The sequence below is a fragment of the Cupressus sempervirens genome, chromosome 5 (genome assembly GCF_028749045.1).
Source record: "Cupressus sempervirens isolate cs-2001-9-10 chromosome 5, ASM2874904v1, whole genome shotgun sequence".
Taxonomy (NCBI): domain Eukaryota; kingdom Viridiplantae; phylum Streptophyta; class Pinopsida; order Cupressales; family Cupressaceae; genus Cupressus; species Cupressus sempervirens.
This window is the reverse complement of record NC_143122.1, coordinates 420,264,760-420,287,558: the sequence shown is the minus strand read 5'-3', so window position 1 is coordinate 420,287,558 and position 22,799 is coordinate 420,264,760.

Genomic DNA, 22,799 nt, shown 5'->3' with positions numbered 1-22,799 from the left:
CAAAGAAAATAAGAAGGAATTTCCTGAGTTTTTTTCGAAATATATGATTCATACATGATTGGAAGGTGGTTGGAGCATTAGTTAGGCCAAAGGGTAGCACTAGAAACTCAAAATGCCCGTAATGACATCTAAATGCCATCTTGGGAACATCCTCCTTCCTCATTCTGATTTGATGGTATCATGAATGTTAATCAATTTTAGAGAAATATATTGCTCCATGAAGTTCATCTATGAGTTCATCTATCCTAGGAATGGGATAGCAATTTTTTATAGTCTTCTTATTTAGGGCTCGATAATCTATACACATCCTCATTGTCCCATCTTTCTTTTTTACAAGTACTACTGGTGATGCAAAGAGACTGGAGCTGGGTTGAATGTGTCCCAATGCTAAGAGTTCTTGAATGGCCTTTTCAATTTGATCCTTATACTTTTGAGGATTTCGGTAAGGGGTGGTGATCACTGGTTTAGCATCCTTTTCTAATTCTATAATGTGTTCAAATTCTCTTTTGGGGGGTAATCCTGGGGGAATCTCTTCAAATATTCTTTGATGTTTCTTAATGATAGGTTCAATGTCAATATGGATAATAGATTCTTGGGGAGTTGATTTATTTAATACTAAACATTGTACAATCCATTCTCCCTAATCATGTCGTAGTATTCTTTCTATTTTTTTGCAAGAAACTAGTTTCGCAGAATCATCAGGTATTCCTTCCAATGTTATTTCTTCCCCATTGTGCTCAAAATGGATTTTTAGGTTTGGAAGGTCAAACCTAAAACATCCCAGATAAAATATCCATGGGCTGCCCAAAATTATATCTAAGTCTAGTGGAACCACATGTAGGTCTTCTCTGATGGTGTGATTTCTTCCGAAGGTGATTTCTTGTTGTGGAATCACTTTTGTGCAATGTACCAATGATCCTATAGCTTGAATAGTAGTAAAACCTTTGAACTTCTTAGTTTTTAATTTCATTCTGTTAACCAGTCTTTCATTAATGTAGTTGTGGGATGCTCCACTATCCACCAGTGCAATGACTTTCTGTCCATTAAGGGTGCATCTAATTCTTAAGACCCTATTTTTGGAGGGTTGAGTCATAGTGGCTATTACTATGTATTCTTCTCCCTCTATTTCTTCTTCATTGCCTCTGTCACATTTTTCCTTTTCTCTCACCCTTTCTTCCTCATCATCTTCTTCCATTCTTTGGATGCGGCCTTTCTTCCCACATCTATGTTTGGGCACCCAGTCTATTCCACAATTTCTACAAGTATTCTTTTTGTAGCTATGGCCTGGCTCCCATGGTTCTTGGCATTTAAAGCATAAATTATTTTTCTTTAATTCTTCTCGTTCTTTAGTTGGAATGAACTTTTTGTAGGATTTATCTTTTTTGTGATTTTTAATAGTGGGCTTATTCCATGATTTGTTGCTAGTGTTTGAAATTTCCAATCTTAATACCATTTCAAAAGCATCATCTAAGGATGAGGCTTTTAAGGCACTTACGAGACCTTTTAGTGAATCTTTCAACCCTTTTATGAACAAGTAGGTAAAGCGTTCATCATCTACTCCTGTGACTTGGACAGAGATTCTTTGGAATTCTTTAATATAATCTTCAATTGTTCCTTGCTGCCTTAATTGAGTCAATTTCTTAAAGTCTTCTTCAGGATGCTTCCTATCAAATCTCTTAATAAGTTTTTGAGAAAATTCTTCATAGGAAGTAATACTTTGGTGTCCTTGGGTGACAAGGCCATGATGCCACCAATCATGTGTTGTACCTTCTAAGTGCAAGATTGCAAATTGAAGTGCATCTTCTTCCATCATTGGACTAAGGATAAAATAGGTATTCAATTTTTGTAGCCATGCGGGTGCCGTAAGTTTTTCTAATCCGTTAAAATTTGGAAGTGTCACTTTATTTACTTTACTTCTAAAATCTTGATTTCGATGTCTTTTTTTCTCTCCTATGACCTTCTTGCTTATTGGCTTCATAGAATTCCCTAAATATTACTAACTCCCTGATTTCTAGTTCAAGATTGGCATAAGCTCTAGCATTTTCAATAGCAGTATTGGTTGCTTGACCTTCTTCTTCCATTAAGGGGCCTTCCCTGTGTAAGAAAGGAGGTTTGGGTACTTGAGATGGCATAGCTCTATTATTTTTTGAATGGTTTGAGCTTACGTCTCTTCCACCAGAATTATGGTTTTTGAGATTGTTTATGGAATTCCCCATATTTTGCAAGGCTTGAAGAAGTGCTTGATTTGATCTTTCTATTTGTTCTACTAAGGTTTGGTTTGTCTGTTCCATGACATTTCTAATTTCATTAGATAATTTCTCACTCATCTTTACTCCTCTTGTCATTTACTATATTTTTCAGGATGGCAGGATCAGGCTTTGATACCAATTGTAATGACCCCCTTTTTAATTCTTTGACCTGTTGTTCAAAATTTAGTATAATTTTAGGAAAGTCATTCAGTTAACATGCCTTAGATCCTTATTATTATTCAAAATGGAGGGATTGAGAAATATCATTTAATTAGTTTAAAAGTTTCACTCTATAGCACCAAGAAAACTACTCTCTTTGGGTTATGACTATCTAGAGATGGTAGATTGAGGGTGCAAAAGGTGTGTGAAACAAGCTACAAGCGGCTCCCTAGAGGACACCATCAGGTGCTTGAATTTACTCTGCCTTTCCCTCCACCCACTCTCTATCTGGAGATGTCATAGCTCAGATGAGAACAAGGCTTCCTGGGCTATAGTTTGAAATGAATTTCAATGGTAATCTTTAAGATTATAGTGTAACAATATTTTTATTTATCATGATTATTTACACATTATCATTATGCATACACATATATATATATACAAATATATATATATATATATATATGCACATTGTATTATATGTTTGAATGTATTTATGAAATGACTTGGTTACATTCCATGAATCCTTATGGACTACCTTTCATCAATATAAGTTAATGGGAAACTCATATTGAATTTGCAGTGCATAGATCATCAGATCATATGCGCAGTTTAATTACCATTACAATAATGAAAATCCATCAACTATAATAATTTACAAACTAAAACATTGTATTATCATAGTCACAGGATGCTGTACCTATTAAGAAGTGTACATAGACTATTGGTACCCCATAGATTTCTTTGGCCTGCTGCTCGATTAATGGTGTGAGGGAATATCAATGCGGAGCAGGGTCGTACTTCTTAATTGCTTGATCACGCATGCTGAGTTCGCTGTCTTTCTTTTTTTTTTTTCCTATATCATGACCTAACCCTAATAGCAAGTATTAATATGTCTTTGACAAGTCACGCATATAAAGTTGTGACTTTACATATGATTCATAATTTTCAATTTCCTTATTTAAATAATTCTCAATGCTTGCATTATTATTTTGGTATAATAAACATTTGTAATTATGTACAAGTATTAATAAAAATAATTATTAATTGATTAGGATTTTTCTTTTAAAGAATGTTTATAAGAATCAAATTATATTTATTAAACATAAATAATACAAGATTAATATATTAGAAGTTAAATATATTATAATATATTTATATTGTGGATGATTTACACAGAACTTGCAATATTTATTACTACTTGTATGTAATTTTGTTTGAAACAATTTAAAGTATTGCCAACATAAAAATAAAATTGATTATATCAATAAATATTTGAACTAAATATATAATATTTATGATAGAGAAAAACACATTAATCCAGGTTCATTACAATGAGATTCAATTTGATGCAGATGTCTATTCACAAGGTGGAAGACAGATCAGGGATCTTGATTTAGGAATTATATCAAAGATTTCTAGAAGATGTATGGTTGTATTTCATTTAATTTCCCAATAGATAAGGCAATGATTAGAGATAGGATCATTCAAATTTGTTTCTCATACCTAGGTCTTGCTGATTTAACATATTAAATCATACTTTCCTTTTTATGTTGAAAGTTATTCAAAGTTTAACCCTCCCTTATCTTACTAATGTCATGATTTATGCTATTAGCTATTTCATGCTTGTGATTTCTTGGTTAAGTATAGAAGATTTAGGGGTTTCATCTGCTATTCTAGATCCTGATTATGTTCATTGCACTGGTCACATAATCAAATCTTAAGAGGTTCACCCACCTAGGTTTTATAGAGCTTGAAGTGAAGAAGGAGTGTAGCCTTATAGTTGGCCCAGGTTCTTGGTGACTTGTGTCCATTATTGGAGATAGTTGCCCATAGATGAAATTCTTGCCTTGTATACTTGGTTATTCAAACTTTGTTAAATTAGGAGCCAACAAAATGGCAACTCTACTGGGGAGATAAGGTAGCAATACATCTTGTCAAAAGGAAAAGAACCTCTGGTGTGAATTGAATACTTCAGTCCTAGTTTTCAGTATGGTTTTGCCCATCTGAGTCACCAAAAAAATGGCAACTCTGCTGGGGAGTTGAATATAGAAAGAACCAAAATCTCTGGCATGAAACAGATTGGATATAGTAAATCTATAGCAAGAGCTTTTTCCATTTTCCTTGCTGAAGTTTCATGTTCCCCTAGTGATGCTTTGTTCAAGATAGCAGTAGCTTTAAAGGATTGAATGCAGATCATGTTGCTACTAAGTTCAAAGTACTATTTTAAATTCAGAGTTAGAATTGATCAAAAGTGGTTCTCCTTTTGAAGTGTTTAAAGATTTGCAAATCCCATGAGTTGAAAGTTCAATTCAGATTTGTCATGTTATGAATTATGTTTTAAATCTTCCTCACAATTGTGAGTGGCAGCTCTCTAAAGGATTTCTGTACTAGTATAGATTGGTTACATCTAATTTTTTTAGAACTTTCAATTCAATTGTGCAGATCTAAAAGTTATGATAAGTTTTAAGCATGAAGAGAGGGTATATGAGTTCTTGACTAATGCATTTTAAATTCTTGATTGATTTTTTGTCATAAGAAATTTAAATGTTAAAATGAATGACAATAGTGATTTCATTTGGTTCTCCTCAAGGAGATGGTGGCTCTATAAAGATTTGATCAATGATGTGAAGAATTGAGACCAACACCTATGCCAATCAATAGATCAATGTTTGCATACAACAACACTAAAGGTATTTTACACTTTCGTATGATTTCATTTCCATGAAAGTAAGCTCCACAAAAGATTCTCTATCAAATGGTTTTCATCATTAAATAAGAGAATGGTTTAATACATCTCAACATACTTTGTGGAAAGTAGATTCAACAAAATTGTTTTTACATTTTGAAGTATGTTTGAAGTTTTGAATTAGTAGAAAAAACTCTAGATCTATTGAAAGTAATGAATTATGAAAGCATTTATGGTGGATGACTTTTAAATTTGTAAGAAATGGAAAATTTCTTCTCACCTAGTATGTAGCCTGTCGGTGAAATTTCTAGATCTATTTCTACCAAGAAGTATATGTCATTAAATTTCAATGGCATTCATGGTTTCCCAAATTTTATGCCAAGTAATCTTAGAAAGTATTTGCCTAAGTTTAGAGGGAATCATGAAATTTTAGCCAATCATCACATTTAGCTATTTAGTGACTTGGTTGGTGATTTTGAAATTGCTCATGAAGATGTTCATATGAAGTTGTTTGTTTAGACTTTGGAAGGTGATGCTAGGGATTGGTTTTCCTTTCTACTAGCATACTCAATTTCATCTTGGGATGAATTACTTTCAACCTTCATGATGTAGTTTTGGGAAAGAGTAAGCATCTCTAATTATTTTGGTAAGTTCTTGAAAATCCAAATCGAGAATAGTGAGTTAGTTCTTGAATTCAATATCAGATTTGCAAAATTTTTGAACAACATTCTTGAAATTAATAAGCCTGATGATAAAGTGTGTCTAGTGGTTTATCTAGATGCATTTGATAAAAATATGAGTTCCCTCTTGAGAGATAAGGAACCTAAGACTTTGCATCAAGCATTCATGATGGCAATAAAAATTGAGAATAACATAAAGTACAACTTAGCTCGAAGTCACTTCTCTAGGAATGGTTTCTAGTAAGACGAGGTTCCAAGGAAGAATCAATGTCATAAAGAGTGTTTCATTTTAGATTAGCAAATAAGTACCCCTACAATTGTAAATAATCTATTTGAAAATTTAGAAATAAGAACATGTGAACATGAAGTTTCTTTGTTGCAAAAAGGAGTTGAATCTATTCTTGTTGAATGTAGGACACATGTTTGTGATATCATAATAGTAGATGACTAAGTTAGTTCACTTGACTAGTTAGATATACATGAAATAAATTCAGTTATTTCTTCTCCTAATGATAATATGCCTTTTGTTGAGAATGTTGTAAACTTTGAAGTTAAAGGATATTCATCTCAGTATGAGGATGAAGAAGCTAAGAGTCATGTTTCAAGTGATGGAGATAAAGTTGCTGATCCAATGTATTATGAAGAAGCATCATGTGAAGACAATGACGAGAGTGGTTACTAAAATCAAAAAGGGGAGAGTGATAGTACATGTGCATCTTCACATGAATCTGATGGAAATTGGGAAGAAGAAAGCAATGACGGAAGTGAGTACTCTTATGTAAGTAAAGGTGTGAGTTGTTTTTCTAAATCTAAAAGTGGTGAAGAAGAGTTGTCTACGCAATATGATGATAAAGAGATCTTTTATAATGATGAATTACTTAGTTGTGTGGATGAATGTCATAAGGGTACATTTAGTAATAATTAGTAGTACATGAGTGATCCTAAGATCAATGCATCATCACCTATTGGTAAGATAAATAATGATAGGTTTGCAAGACATTTGAATCACCTTAATGGAGATAATAAAAGTAACTTTGGTTTATATTCTACATGCTTCATTGATGGAGTGAAAGATATGTCTTCATGTGATGATTCTAACTTTTCTTCTTCATATGCTAAAAATGTCCATGATAGTGATGTTAGAAATGGTTTAAAATTTTTCACTAATCCATTGTATGATGAAGACTTTGATGTTGATTATCACATCACTTGTCATAATGTCTACAAAGGTGCTTTGCATGGAGTTATCAACTCTCTTTTTGAAGAGCACGTGAATGGTTTAGATTTAGTTGAGGGTGATCTTAATGATGATACATTATCTTACTGCTGTAAGAGATTAGATTATTCTTCTTCCAGATATGACAGTGAAAATGATTATGATGTTGCATCTCATGATGTTGATAACAAGGTGTTTGACGAAGTTATTGTTGAAAATTAGCATGCACCTTGCACTAAGTTTTATGATGAATACTCTAACCTGATGACTAATTCATTTTCTAATTTTAAAGGACCATTTGAAGTCTCTGAATTAGTTTTAGATTTTGACATTGATGACATGTGTGAGTATAAATATGATTATTCATTTGAACACAATTCGGCTATACATAAGGATGCATATTTTGAAGGTATGTGTAATCCTTTTCCCCAAGTTGAGTATGAAGTTTTCATATTCGAGACTAGTACCATGCATGAATCAATTTATAAAGATTAGTTTCAGTTTGATTTTGATGTTCATAAGCATGTTGACGTTCTTTTTCATAGTGATCAAGAGGTTGAAGTTATGCCAAGTTTTTACATGCACTATGAAACTAATAGTCATGATTTTGTTTTGCCAATTGAAGAGATTGAAGATGTGTATCTAATAGATGAGACTAATATTAATAATATTTCCAACTTGCCTCATGCACATTCAGATGAAAATCAGATCTATGATAGAGGTAAAAGTTGTTGTTGAAGTTCAGTGGCTCGGGGCCATCATTTGTACATAGTAGAAGTAGTTATTTTTGCTTTCAATAAAATTGTTTGAGAGAAGTTTTTGGTGTCATGTGTGGTCTACTTATTCTAGAGATTTGAATCCTTTCCATACCTACAAGGGACATGCATCCCTAGATAGAGCCACCGTTGGAACTCAAAATTGAAGCCCCAATTTTTAGTAACTTTGATGAAATTAAGCCCTATAAATGTTTTTAAATGCACATGTAACCGGCTGACTATTTGAAGTCTAAGAGGTGTTCAATGTTTCTAATACCTTCCATTCAGTATGTCCATGTGTTTCATGAAGATAAATTGCCATTCTGAGCCATTTTGTGAAGTCCTATTTTAAGCAATTTCCAAATCTGCATTTTCACCTAAGTGTTAAACAATGATAGGAGGCTATGTTTGCAATTGAAAATTTTGCAACCACTAATGTTTCATGACTCAATTCTTTGGGAGTATTTAGTGTCTATACCAGAGAGCCTATGTTTCAAATTTTGAGTTATTTCAAATCTGTTTGACTAGGTTTTGAATCCCTCAAAATTGGTCATTTAATGTTGTCATGTTGATGTAATTTGTTTTGAATTCTAGGAAGCCCTGTTTGACTTGTTAAAATTTTGACCTAGTTGACCAAAATGATGAAATTCCTTTTTTGTTGCATTTTGGAGGTCAAAGACATACTATATTTCAATTTTGTGCTTATGACGAATCCATTTGATCAATTTTTGAATGCAATGCAATTTCTAACTTTTTACTAGTGTCAAGAAAGGCAGATTAGTTAGAACCCGTGTTTGTGATGTCACAGCTTGAAATCCATGATAGGTGAGATCAAATGGATTATACCACTATGTTGTACTCTATAAATACTTTAAGTGTGTCAATTTCAATTTTCAAGTCTTGACAAATCTATTTGCACACTTTCCCAAGTCAATTTCATTTGCAAAAAATGATTTTTTGCCAGTGTTTCCAGTCTGCAAATTCTGAGTAGCCTACTTTGACCACTTGCCATTTGCATCCTATTATTTTTAATGAGCCCAAATCATAGATTTATACTCTCCTCATGACAGTGAACCTACACCCTAGTTTTTGTTTCCCCAAGTGTTAGTTTACCTAGTTTTCAAGGCCAAATCCAAACACAATTTATTATTTTCTAACATGTTTTCTTGTAGGCAATTCTAAGAGGGCAAATTTGACGGTCAATATCTTTTGACCCCAAATTCATCATGAGATGAGATTGGATAGGGTAAGAATATGCAGAACAAAGAATTTGTATGTCAGTTCCTAGAGCTCGATTATCTATTTGGATTAGTTTTTAAGGCTAGCCAAAGGACCTCCTGACGTAAAATTTACAATTTTCAAGAAAGTGATAAAATGAGATTTACTTGGCAGTTCAGTGATAGACTTTGATTTGGATTAGTATCAGATAATGAATGGATCAATCTAAATAATTAGGTGTTTAAGAATGAAATTTTTTCTAGTTGGACCCACTTTGGGGCCTAGCTAAATTCATTAGATTTGTGACAAATAGACCAAATGGATCCATGGAGGCTCATCTCAGAATGAGATTGCTGATTCAAGTATATCTAGTAGAATTATTGGATTGAGAGAACTTCTTCTCTCTCCATGTCAAGATGGAAATATGCATATTATGAGAGAAAAGTTTGGACATGCAGTTGATATAGTTAAGAAAACTATTTAAGGATCCTTATCAATGGCTTCACTTTCTTCTTTGAATTATAAAAGAAAAAATATAGCTCCTTCCTATAAGTCTATTTCAAAAATTGCACAAATCATTGGGGAAAGAATAATGTTGAGTGAATGTGAAAGAAAAGGGCATTATATTTGCAGAGTGTGCCTCTACACATTTTAGAGAATAATGAACTGGTGAACATGACTTTGGACTACAAATGAGAGTGTGGAAAAACACATGTTCTACAGTTATTGACACACCTGCAATCTAAATTTGCTGACATAAATACTATGAGCAAAAATATTTCTCGACTACAGTTAATGCATTAATTACTTCGAATGCAAAGAGTAGAATTTGAGATTGTCAGAGTGAGAACTGATTGGAGGCCAAAAGTAGAGAAGAAATCTATTGTTTTGTTTGCTTAGTATATGAGTTTAATAAAAAATAAAAAGAGAAAGAAGATCAGAGATAGTGGACAGCTTTGTAAGTGTATATGACTCCTAAATAGATATTATGAAACTAGAGCCCAGGATCTCTCAAAGCTGTTGCAAGTAGACAAGGCTAGTGGGGGAAGTATGATAGGAATATTTCCAAAATTTTAGTTTTCTTTACCTCTCTTACCAGCCAAATTAGTGGCTAAGACCTGGCACCAATAGAAAATAGCTCATGAGCATGGCAGAGGACAACATGGGTGGTCTCTATGAACATACATGACATTCAAAGAAGCCATTTGGTGAAGCAAATTTTGAAGTTGTTCAATAGATGGCAAAGAAATTACATTCAATGCATGAGGATGGAAGAGGAAATCTCCACATGTTGAAAGAATAGTCAATGGCATGAGAGGAGATAGGGAGCCTCACACAAGAGCAAACTAGAAAAGTTGCAAGGAAGCCCATGACATAACAATAAGAAGCCATAGTAAGGATGGTCAAGATGGTAGGTAGTCAATGCTAAGGAGTAGTGGCTAGAAAGGAAAGCAAGGGATCATTTTGTCTCAAGGCATTTGGAGAGAGTTTGAATTTATAGCCCTCTAGTTCCCCTCCTCCTTTGACCATGGATTTTCCTTCCACTTCCAAAATTGACTTCATAAAGATATACAACTATGATGAATTAGGGGCTAGATGGAGGAAACTCTATCCCCTTAGTAAGAAGGGATTTTCTATTACCAATCTTAATAATCAGCTACAAAAATTACGTGAGATTGAAAAAAAGGAGTCTGAGTCCAACATAGGAGGAATTTCCTTCAAAGATTTGAGGAAAAGTCTCACTCTACTACACAAGTCTTTTGAGTTATCTAATAAAAAGTCTTCACTGTAGAGTATACAAGGGAAAAAAACATTAAAGAATAAGGCCATCCTTGTACACAACATGTGAATGAAGACATAAGTCATTAGAAGAAGGAATGATTGGAGTCATGCTATGGAAGATGAAATACCTTGTGAAGTAGAACACCGTGAACAATAAGAAAATGATCAATCCATAGCATATAAGGGATTAAGTGCCAATGTACATGAGCAAATTTCATTCATAGCAGAGGCATGAAGACCATTCCCACATTCATGTTGTGGGGGATATTTTTGGTTTTTGATTACAAATCCACTTAGTATGTAAGTTGTCTACAAAACCAAAGGCTTTTGGAAGCTATGTACACATTGTGGGGTCCAACCTAGACAGCTTGAGGCAATGACACAATGTTTTTAGACCAAAGTGCTAGTGTACTAATGTGACACATTCAAATGACAATGTAGAGGATGTTGACACATGTCCTCATCCTATGGTGGGCACTTCCTTGCTTGGGAAAGTTTCCTGATGGATAAACAATGCAAGAATGCACCTGGGTGCCATGTAGTAGTGGACTTGAGGCGTATGGTGACCTAGTGGTGACAAAGTAGGTGGTGATAGAGCAGTTGGGTGGCTAATGATAGCATGCCACATGGCACTCATTAGGGCCTAGGTAGACTTGGGGAAAAGTCAGAAAATGAAATATTTTTAAAAATAATTTTTAATTATTTTTTCTCACAAAATGGCACATTCAAAGACTTTTAAATAAAAAAGGGGCCATTTTCTAAAGTTTAAACTTTAGAATTGTTTAAAATTTTGAAATTTCAAAGTTCAGACCTAAACCATACAGAGGGGTACTATTTTTCAAATAGACTTTTAGGGAATTTCCTATAGGCAAATATAGTGATATTATATATTTCCAGAACCAAGAGAAGATGAAATTTTTGATTATAAGGTTAGTTTTCACACAGGAATTCACTAGTTCAAGTTATAGGCAGAAATGTAAAATTTGGGCGTTCTCAATGAAATGAGTGAAAATTGGAAATGCAATTATAAGCTTGGTACAAACACTTGGTAAAAGGTCTATTGGATTAATTTTGAGGATATTATGCCATTCTAGTATAATTTGGCTCCAATTTTTAGTTAGAAAGCAAAAAATGATCAAGGATTTGATTTATCAATTGTAGAGAGAGATTAGAGAGATTCTTTTAATTGCAAATGAGGGAATTTCAAGTGGACACATGTCATCTTTAGATTAGATCCAAGAATTCACTTCTTTTCTATATCATTCTCTTTCTTTCTCATTGTGTTGGTTCCAATTTTCTGAGAAAATCTTCTCACTACTGAGACACCATTCTTCAACATAATTCTCTTGTATGAATAGTAGTAGGAAAGATAATTCAACTAGTTTAGATTTGTTAGGTGTTTTCATATTTTTATTTCATGCATTTGAATGTATTGTTTCAAAGAAATGAATATGAATGAGCTAGAATCTCTTTAGTTTCATTCTAATTCTTGTCTCTTATCTCAATAATTTGTAGTCTTATATGGTCTAGGAACAAAGAGCTAAGATCCATTTGCATCCCTTTAAGGTTGTATGTTAGATATGTCTTTTTATTGGACAAAGGGCAAAGTAAATGCTTGATGTGTTTGACAGGGTTGCTAGTTATTTGAGAAGGATATTTCATAAGAATGAGGTCTTAATGAACACTGATGTCTAATTCACAAAGTGAAATGATAGATCTGATGTCTTGGTGTATAAAATATGTCCTTTATATAATAGATTCATGTATTTGATTCATGGAATTTCCCAATAGATAAGGCATTGATCAGTTATAGGATCGGTTGTTCATGTTGTTACATATTTTGGGGTTGCGTTGATATTCAACATCATTAATCAAATGTATTTCCCTTTCATGTTGAAGAGCTAAAAAGGATGCCCTCACTCAACTTTTGAATTTCATAGATTTGCATTTAGCTACTATAGATCTATGTTATTACATGAGTTTTCAGGAGAATTAAGGGTTAAATCTACTTATTAGATTTAGGAATATGTTTTTCGCACTAGGACCATATTAATTGAATTTGAGGTCCACCCGCCTAGGTTTTCCAGAGCCTAAAGTAGAAGAAGGGTCAAGCCTTATAGTTGGCCTAGTGACTAAAATGATATTTTGAAGATAGGAATTAGCTGCCCCTAGATATGTCTTGTTCTTATCAGGGTAATTTGAAACCTATAGCATTTCAAAACACCAATAGGTACATCTAATAAATTGAAGATGAAGAAGTTTGGACTATGCAAGATAATGAAAAGACATGATTTTGGAAATTCTTATGAAGTGGAGTTGCCTATTGAATTGAATATTTCACTAGTATTTAATATTTCAAATTTGATAGAGTATTATGAAGGAGGTGATGGAGATGAAGTTGCAAAAATGTAGTGGAGTATTCCAGCTGCTAGTTCAGCTATAAAGGAGATTAAGGAGATACTGGATAGTCATATTAAAAAAAGTACAAGGAACAAAACTTATGAGGAATACCTAGTCAAATGGAAAGGGAGGCTAGTAGAGGATTCATCATGGCTAGCAAGGAAGGAGGTTAATTGTCTTGGTTTTCCTCTGAACACTTTAGACGTGATGGAGTTACTTCTTAAATTACCTTGGGTATCTGATGCAGGAGCACCCTAGGTATAAGAGCAATCTTGCATCACCAAAAATAATTATTTTCTTTTAGTCTTTTCTATTTTAATAAGGACTAGTAGATAGGGTGGTTACTAGTTCTGGGAGCTTGCTATTTTTAGTAAGTTTTTCATATGAGCTCAAAATGTTCTTATTTTCTACATGAAGGTTTGTTTTAGAATTATAAGCCTAACATAAAAATATCATTGCTCCAGCTTAACTGTCAAAGAAGTTATTGCAGATTTTTGGTGGAAACTTTAAGAGAAATATCTCTAGGCTCATTGTTGGAGGCCTTAGAGTGCCTGAATGAGGTCAAAAAACTTGACAAAAGGGCGCTTATGTAGTCCCAAGTCTATAGATCAAAAACTAGCATTTCTAAAAGTGGTTATAATAACCAATCGAAGCAACAGTTCAAGAGTTATGGCCTTCCAAAGTTGGGCTACCTAAAATTTCTAAAAAAATTGTCAAAGATGTATTTGGCTAACTCTATATGTAGTGTTAGGGTCTGTTGACCCTAGGTATTAAGTTTGAATATCTAGAACCTTCCCAGGAAACATAAATTTCCCTATTTAAGAAAGGCCCAAACATTGTCTAGGGGAGTTTTGGGTGGTAGTTTGTAGCTTAGACTTGTACATTACTATAATGAAGGTTCCCATGTGGGTTAACATATTGCACTTGTGAATTCTATAATTCCACATTTGTGGTACAAATAAGAATTCCATATTTTTTCTTGAATTTTTTGTTGTTTCTTTGTTTCTACTATGGTTTATAGTATTAAGGGAAGAACCCTTCATTAAAACCTTTGTACCATAATAATTTATTCTTTAACATATATATATTGACCATTTCCAAAATTCACATAATACCCTGGCAACCTTTCACATACCACATTAACAAATAAGTCTGAAAATATTCATTAGAGACTTTATTGTCAACATACATTTCCACTTTCTTAGATAAAACATCATATTCAAGTAATTACAAATGATAGCAAGACTCTTTTGTAATTATGATTACCTTGTCTTCTTCAATTTTTGATTTCAAAATAGTTATAGTTATACTTGCCATTTCATACTCTACCTCTTCTTCTAATATTTATGTAGTCCTTTCCTTCATTTTTCTCTTTTCTATAATCTTTTGATTAGGCCATGTGATCTTCTTCATGACTAGTAGGTACCATTTTTATATTTCTCTAGTATCATTCCTAGTAGTACTAAACCTTGTTGTAATTCTCTTAAAATTTAGTTCAACTCTAATCACATCATCTCTTCCTCCTCCTCTTCCTCTCTTTCTCTTTTATTTTCTTTTCATATTTCTTCTTCTAAAAATACTTCTTCAATAAATCCATCTCTTCAAACAATTCCATTAAACTTGCTTCTTCTTTGCTTGACTACTACATTTGGGCCCAAATTACAATGGAAGGCCATCACAATTGTGATGACCACCCATCACCCAAGTGATAGTACCATGAATTGGCTCCCATTGGATTGGCATCAAACTTTTATTGTCACAAATTGCGACAACAAGGCAAGAGTTCATCTTCTTGTTTCCCAATTATGATAGTAGATCATCCCAATTGTGATAGTAAATCATTGCAATTGCAATGGTCTAAGCTTTCAATATGTGACAACCATGTTGTGGGAGTGATAACTATCTATCAAAATAATCCATTGCAATTGTGATAGGTATGTGACAACAATTTTGTAAGTGTGACTGTTATCTGTCAGAACAAGCTGTTGCAATTGTGACAGCTTGTTGAATTTTTTTATTTTTAAAATTTGGTAGAAAATGCTAAATAAGTATTCCTAGATTCCCCATTAGGACATCATAAAGAGGCTCAAAGTTAGCTATGATTCTCTACAGAAGCAAGGGAATGAGATGTTCTTGGATGTAACATGTTTCTTCATTGGAGAAAGAAGAAGTGTGGCCATTGTAGCATAAGACACTAAGTTTCTTACATTACCTGAAAACCAATATATTCACATAGTTAGTTGTAATGCAATCATAGGTTCATGTTGAGATTCACTTGGTTTCAAGAATAGTTTAATATTCTCTACTAATTAGGGCCAACCATGTGAATGTAGAAGCTCATTTCCCCCCTCCCTAACATCTAAATTCCATGTTAACATCTAAAATATTTAAGAAAGGATCAATCTTTAAAGTACAAAAAAAGGTTCTAGACTTACAAAAGTGACATCATTTTCCCATCTTCTACTGCATGTCATTTTTTTGTCACATACAAAATAAGAATCTACCACTCTTAATTGAGAATGCATGTGCAACTACATTCTATATGCATGGAAAGTAAGAGCAGCTAAAAAAATGTAGCAAAATTACATTTATTTAATAAGTCTATTAAGTTTTTAAACTTATAGACCATATACATATGTATTTGATAGGTCTATTAAGTTTTTGAAATTATATATACATATACATATGTATATATATGTACATACATAAACACATACATACATATCTAGAGATCACAAGGGTATGACAATGAAATCCTAGATCTCCACTAATCTCCACAATCCACAAGATCTCTCTACATACATACATAAATACAACCTTTTCATGGTTTAGAGGTAATGTCATTTTGGTAGGGGCTTCTACAAGGGAATGCACCTCATGATTATGGCATTTACAAAGAAGCAAAACTTGCTTCTTTAGTTCCTTACACTCAACTCTTCACGGATGCTATTTTTTCAGTAGTGAGAGTAGCTACTACAAATTCCTAGGAGCCAAGGGACACTAAACCTATGCTACATTTTTTGGAGACATGGGAGAAGTTACTACTGGCTTCATTACTTAATAACATTCTGGACCATATAATAATGCCCAAATTAACAAAAACAATAGATATTTGGGATCCTCATAGGGAGAGCATGCAAATACAATATGCATGGTTACATCGTTGGCTTCCATTGTTGGACTACTTTATAGAGCCTTTATATCCAACCATTCATTATAAATTGGGGAATACACTTCATGACTAATATTCAAGTGATGCATCTACATATGCAATTTTATCACCTTGGAAAACTGTATTTGATCTTGCTAGCTGGGAACAACTAATTGTTTGTTTTATTGTGCCTAATATGATGATAGTTCTACAAGAATTTACAATGAACCCTAGCAGTTTGTGGTGATTGATCAAATAAGTACTGTACATACTTCATAAAAAAATTCCATTCCTATTTTATCACACCTTATTTAGATAGGCATATTGTAACCCTAAAGTGGGAATATATTATATAGGATAGCTTAGGGTTAGGGATTGTGGTAATGTGATGCATAATGAGATAGGTTATTCTTGCAGTAGTATTGAGTTGTAAGGGTTTGTACTATAATCATTGCATAGCATAATAAGAAAGGTTGGATGGCTGTGTATGTGGACATGGACCAAGTTTTGGGTGAATCATGTTAAATTTGTGTGTTTTAATGTTCTTATGGTTTTCTTTTTTTTGTTTTTGCATTTAATTATTTATTCATTTTTTGTTCTAGATCTATCGAATCCTAACAATTGGTATTAGAGCAAGGTTTTTGTTGTAGATTGACAGGACTTTCAAATTTTAGTGGGAGCAATGGAGGATTCCAAATTCAAAATTGAAAAATTCAATGGCTAGAATTTTTAGTTATGGAAAATGTAGATGGAAGATTATCTATATTAGAAGGGTCTATGGAAGCCATTAGAAGGGAAAGCTAAGAGACAAGGAACAATAATAGATGAAGATTGGGGGATCTTGGATAAGAAGGTACAAGGATCTATTTGATTGTGCCTTGCACCATCTGTAAAATTCAATATATTAGAGGAAAAAATAAATGTAGAGTTGATGGAGACACTAGCTAAGTTATATGAGAAACCCTCAATTTCAAATAAGGTATTCCTTATAAAGAATTTATTTAATATGAAAATGGGTGAGGGAGGATCTATATTGAATCATTTAAATAAGTTTAAGACAATCACCAATTAATTGTCATCCATATAAATTTCATTCGATGAAGAGGTTAGGGCTCTCTTAGTTTTATGTTCTTTACTAGAAAGACGGAATAGCTTGGTTATGGTTGTAAGTAACTCTATCTCTAGTTCAAATACTTTGAAATTTGATGAAGTTTTTGGTGTTATCCTAAGCAAGGAAATGCAATGGAAAAGCACAGGTGAAACTTAAACCTCATTAGGTTCCACATTGAATGTGGAGAAAAAGAGGGAGAAAAAGTCAAAGAGGAAAAGACCATTCACATGACAAGTCATGAGGGAAGTCAAAGAAAGGATGTTATTAGTCTAAAGGAAAGAAAGATTGCTGGTACTATGGGAAACTTGGTCACCTAAAGAAAGATTGTTGGTCTTAGATTAAAAAAACAAGGAGATGGAAATGAAGATGATAGTAAGGAAGCTAATGTTGCAAGTAATGATTTACAAGATGTCATAATCTTATGTTTAGATAATTCTAATGATTCTTGGGTAATAGATTTTGGGGCCTCATTCCATGCTACACACCATAGGAAATATTTTCAAGATTATGTTCATAGTGATTTTGGACAGGTATATTTGGGTGATGATGATCCTTATCTTATTGTTGGAAAAGGAAGAATAAAGATCAAGTTGCCAAACAAAAATGACTAGATGCTACAAGAGGTAAGGCATGTCCCTAGTTTAAGTAGAAATTTAATTTTTGTAGGACAAATGGGTAGTGAGGGTTGTGTAGTCATGTTTATAGATAATATCTAGAAGGTAACTAAAGGTTTATTAGTAGTAGCTAAAGGTACAAAGGTTGGTACATTGTACTTGTGTACTAGGAACACTTATTCCACTTTAGTTGCTATTGATATTTATAATGTAGGGAAAGCTATTGTAAATGTTGAAAGAATAGATTTAGTTGTTTGGCACCATAGGCTTGGGCACATGAGTGAGAAATGGATGAAAATCCTTCACTCTAAATATCTATTGCCAGGGTTGAAAAATATTGATTTAGAGATCTATGAAAACTATGTTTATGGTAAATAGAGAAGAGTCAAATTTCTCAAAGTTGGAAAAGAGAAGATAAGTGAGAAGTTGGAGCTAGTGCACTTGGATGTGTGGGGATCACCATAGGAATCATCTCTTGGTGGCTCTTATTACTGTGTTATTTTTATTGATGACTCAACTTGGAAGACATGGGTGTATTTTCTAAAGCAAAAATCCAATGTCTTTGAAACTTTCAAGAAATGGAAAGCTTTGGTTGAAAATGAGATAGGAAAGAAGCTAAAGTTTCTCAAATCGGATAATGGAAGTGAGTATTATAGCAAGTCTTTTGAATATTACTATTTTTTTAATGGAATTAGAAGCCAAAAGACTATTTTAGGAACTCCACAAGAAAATGGTGTGTTTGAGAGGATGAATAGGACAATTATGGAACATGCAAGGAGCATTAGATTGCATGTTGGGCTACCACTTCATTTCTAGGTAGATGTTGTAAATATTGTTGTCTATTTGATAAATAGAGGACCTGCAACTCCTTTGGATGGTGGTATTCTAGAGGAAGCATAGACTGGTAAAAAGGTAAATTATTCATTTTTGAAAACTTTTGGTTGTGAAGCTTTTGTCCATGTTGATAAAGAAAATAGAACCAAGCTTGATGCTAAATTTCAGAAATGTACCTTTATTGGATATGGAATAGATGACTATGGTTATTGGTTATGGGATTTTGAAAATCTAAAAATAATTAGAATTAGAGATGTTATATTCAATGAGAAGGTAATGTATAAAAAACAATTGTAGGTAAAGAAGCATGAATAAGTCAAAGAAGACTATGTGGTTTTGGATGAGACTCTTGAAAAAGACATGCCACTAGTATCTGATGCTCAGCAAAAATAGGTTATACCACAAAATCCTATAGGTGTTAGACATTCTACTCAATTGAGTAGACCTCATAAAAGGTTTTCTCCTTCTTTATACTCTATTTTATTGACTGATTCTGGTGAACCAAAGGAGTATAAAGAGGCAATATAGGTAGATGCCAAAAAATAGTTGAAACTAGGCATGAAAGAGGAGATGGACTCCTTGTTGAAAAATAATACTTTGGGCTTTTTCCCTTTACTTGAAGGAAAAAGAGCCTTGCCTAACAATTGGGTTTATATGTTCAAGGTGGAAGATGGATGAATGAAAAGGTATGAGGCCAAACTTGTGGTAAAAGGTTTTGCATAGAAAAGGGGATATATTTTGATAAAATATTCTCCCTTGTTGTAAAAACGACTTCAATTAGAATTTTACTAAGTCTTGTTATTGTAGATGACTTACATCTTGAACAAATAGATGTGAAAATAGCCTTTTTCCATGGAGATTTAGAGGAGGAAATTTACATGCAACAACTAGAGGGTTATGAGGTCAAGCATAAGGAGAATTTGGTGTGTAGGTTAAGGAAGAGTTTGTATGGCCTAAAGTAGGCACCTTGGCAAAGGTATTTAAAATTTGATAGTTTCGTGGTTGAACAAGGTTACCATAGACGTCATTTTGATCATTGTGTATAGTTTAAGAGATTAGATAATGGGAGTTACATTATTATGTTTTTGATTAGATAAACAGGTTTTATAGGGACCCTAAAACCGAAGAGTTAAAATAATAACAAGGCTGATAATAAGTGTGAAAAGCCTAGCCAAAAGAGTTCAAGTTCAAAGGCCAATAATAAGCCCAAGGCCCAGCCTAAGTACAAAGATCAAAGAAAAGACTAGGAACAGAAACAACTTAGAAATGACAAAGGCAAAAGCCTTGAAAAAAAGACAAAAAATAGATTGAGACAAAAGAAAAGGCAGTGGATTAGTCCTCATTCTTTCTCTCTAGGTCTTGCATGGCCTAAGCAACCTCATAGGCCATCTAGTTCTCCTCAACCTCTTGCTGGTGCACCCTTTGATCCTCTTGGTCCTGACCATTGTTGATGTTGTCCTTTGCAGTTTCAACCTCTAGTCTGGCTTTCCCTATCTTTTCCTTCCTCTTCTTCCTTCATAGCTTTGTCTTTGATCTAGCTAGTTAAAGACATAATGTTGTTGTTAATGGAGCTTAGCAGAAAAATCATCTAGTTTGAGAGATTATGATTGTAGATTTTGAGGTTGTTAATCCTTCTCTCTTCCAAGCTAACCCTCTTGCTATTGTCATCTCTATTATTAGATTCTACTCCATTCCTTTTATCCTCCATATGACCCACCTGCTCTTTGACCTCCTCTAACTCATGTAAAAGCTACTTGATTGATCTTAAGTTATCAATCATACTATTGCGGGCATTGTTCAAGAGGTTTAGCCCAGATTCCCTTGCATTATTCAAAATAGCCACAATCATAGGGTCAATAAGTTATTCAAGTTGCTCCTCTTCTTGGTTTTCCATAAGGACTTGAGGGTTTATGGCCTCTCTAAAAATTCCCATTTTCGAGGTCCTAACATTAAAGTTTTTCCAAGCTTTCCTCCTGTCTTTAACTTGCACCTCCCCACCCTTAGTCTTAGAACCCATTTTCTTCTTCTTTGGTTGGGTTTGAGTATGGATTGGAGAAAGAGGCAACAAAGACATATCTCATTCTTTCTGCAATCTCTCATCCTCCAAATCCTCCCTCTTGTGTTTCTTCCCTCCCCGATCTTCCTTATTTTCCTCCTACATATCCTTTTCCTCCTCTTTTGTCTCCAAATCCTCCTCATCATCACTGTCAACCTTCACATCCTTCACAGGTTGCTTCTGCCTATGAGCCCTAGCTCTTTTCCTACTTGGGGTAATGGACAAAGGTGAATTCTTGACCTAAAGGGCCACAATTTTATCAGTGGAAGAAATCTCGCCATCCTCAGAGCTAAAGCTTTGAATATCATCCAAGTCTGAAGAGAAGCTAGAGCTTCTAGAGGGCATATTCTTTGTCTAAGGGGGGGAATTTCTTATAGTCTAAGCCTTAAAGTGCTCATAAATGAGTAGCATGAGCCCCTCATGTAGAGAGGGGTTATCAGTGGGATTCCTTTTGAAGCTAACCACTACCTTGCTCATGGAAGTTAACAAGTAAAAAGGAAGAGAAATTTTACAACTGTGCCAAAAATGATTCAAAAGAAAAAAATGGTGGGTACGAGCCTGATCAAACCTAGGGTTCAGAGTAATGTACTCAATTACAACTCTTAGAACATACCTCCATAGTTTCTTCATGGTATCAGGAACATAGTACATGTCAATCTTCTTCAGGGCTTTCATTTCCTCTGTATCCTTCACAAAATCCTACACATCGTTAGCCTAGAGCTTCTTGTCCCTGAAAAACTTAAAACCCTCAATCAAGATTTTAGAGATGGTTGATATCACCTCCTCAGTGATCATGAAGGAAACCCTGTTCACCTTAACTCTACTGTCCTTCCATGAACCTACCATACTATCAGTCACCTCCTGATCAAAACCATGTAGTTTTGCAATGTATTTAGTAATCCTGCCCTAATCCAGCTGCTCCCAAACTTTTTCTCTACTCCTCCATTTCTCCAATTCACCAACCGGCTCCTTTCTGCACCTTTTTCGAACCATATCTGCACTCTACGCACTGTCAATTCTCATATGCACCTTGCACAAAGACTAAAAGGAACCACATTCATTGAGTAGAATAAAAAAAGAAATAACCTTTCTATTGCATCTATTGCAAATGCAAAAAAAGCCCCAGAAAGCGTGTCTTAAAGTTTGTAATAAATTATAGCTATTACAATTTCCCATGCTACCTTTTTGGGAAGTACCCTTTCCCCTTGGTCCATTCATACTTATAATTGCACATTGATCTTCTCTGTACTTCCTTGGTACTTGTCTAGTTCAATCATGCTTTTGACATTCGTCGGTAAAATATTTTCAGGATGCCATATCATAATTTGGTTTGCGCCAACTCCTATATTTCAAACCTATCAGCAACTAGTTTAGCTTCCCAAAAAATATCCGTGACATGGACTCTACCAAATTTGGCAAGAGTCTCATGAGTCTCATCAATAAGATTTGGATCGACCATGATGGCTAGGAGTTGTCATTAATACAATTTATAATGTTGTTCGAATCCCCTTCTAGATAAAGGTTAGTAACCACAATTTCAAATGTCACTTTGATAGCATTACATGTAGCATTTACTTTCACAAAATGGTTGGTTTGAAATCCTAGTGGTAGGGAAAAACCCACAATACTATCACCATTTTTATTCCTTATTATGCCTCCACTTCTCGAGGCACCAGGATTTCCCTTGGATGCTCTGTCAAGGTTGGCTTTATGCCATCCTTCCGAGGGGAGAAGCCATTTGGCTTCTTATCTTTTCACCTTTCTGTCTTTTTCCTTCTCCTTTTTTTTGCCACCTAATTCTATATCTCCCCCTTTCCTAACTGAATAGTTTTCCTTAATATTTGCAAATATTTTCTTTCCTATCACTATAGCTAGCTCCTCTTTA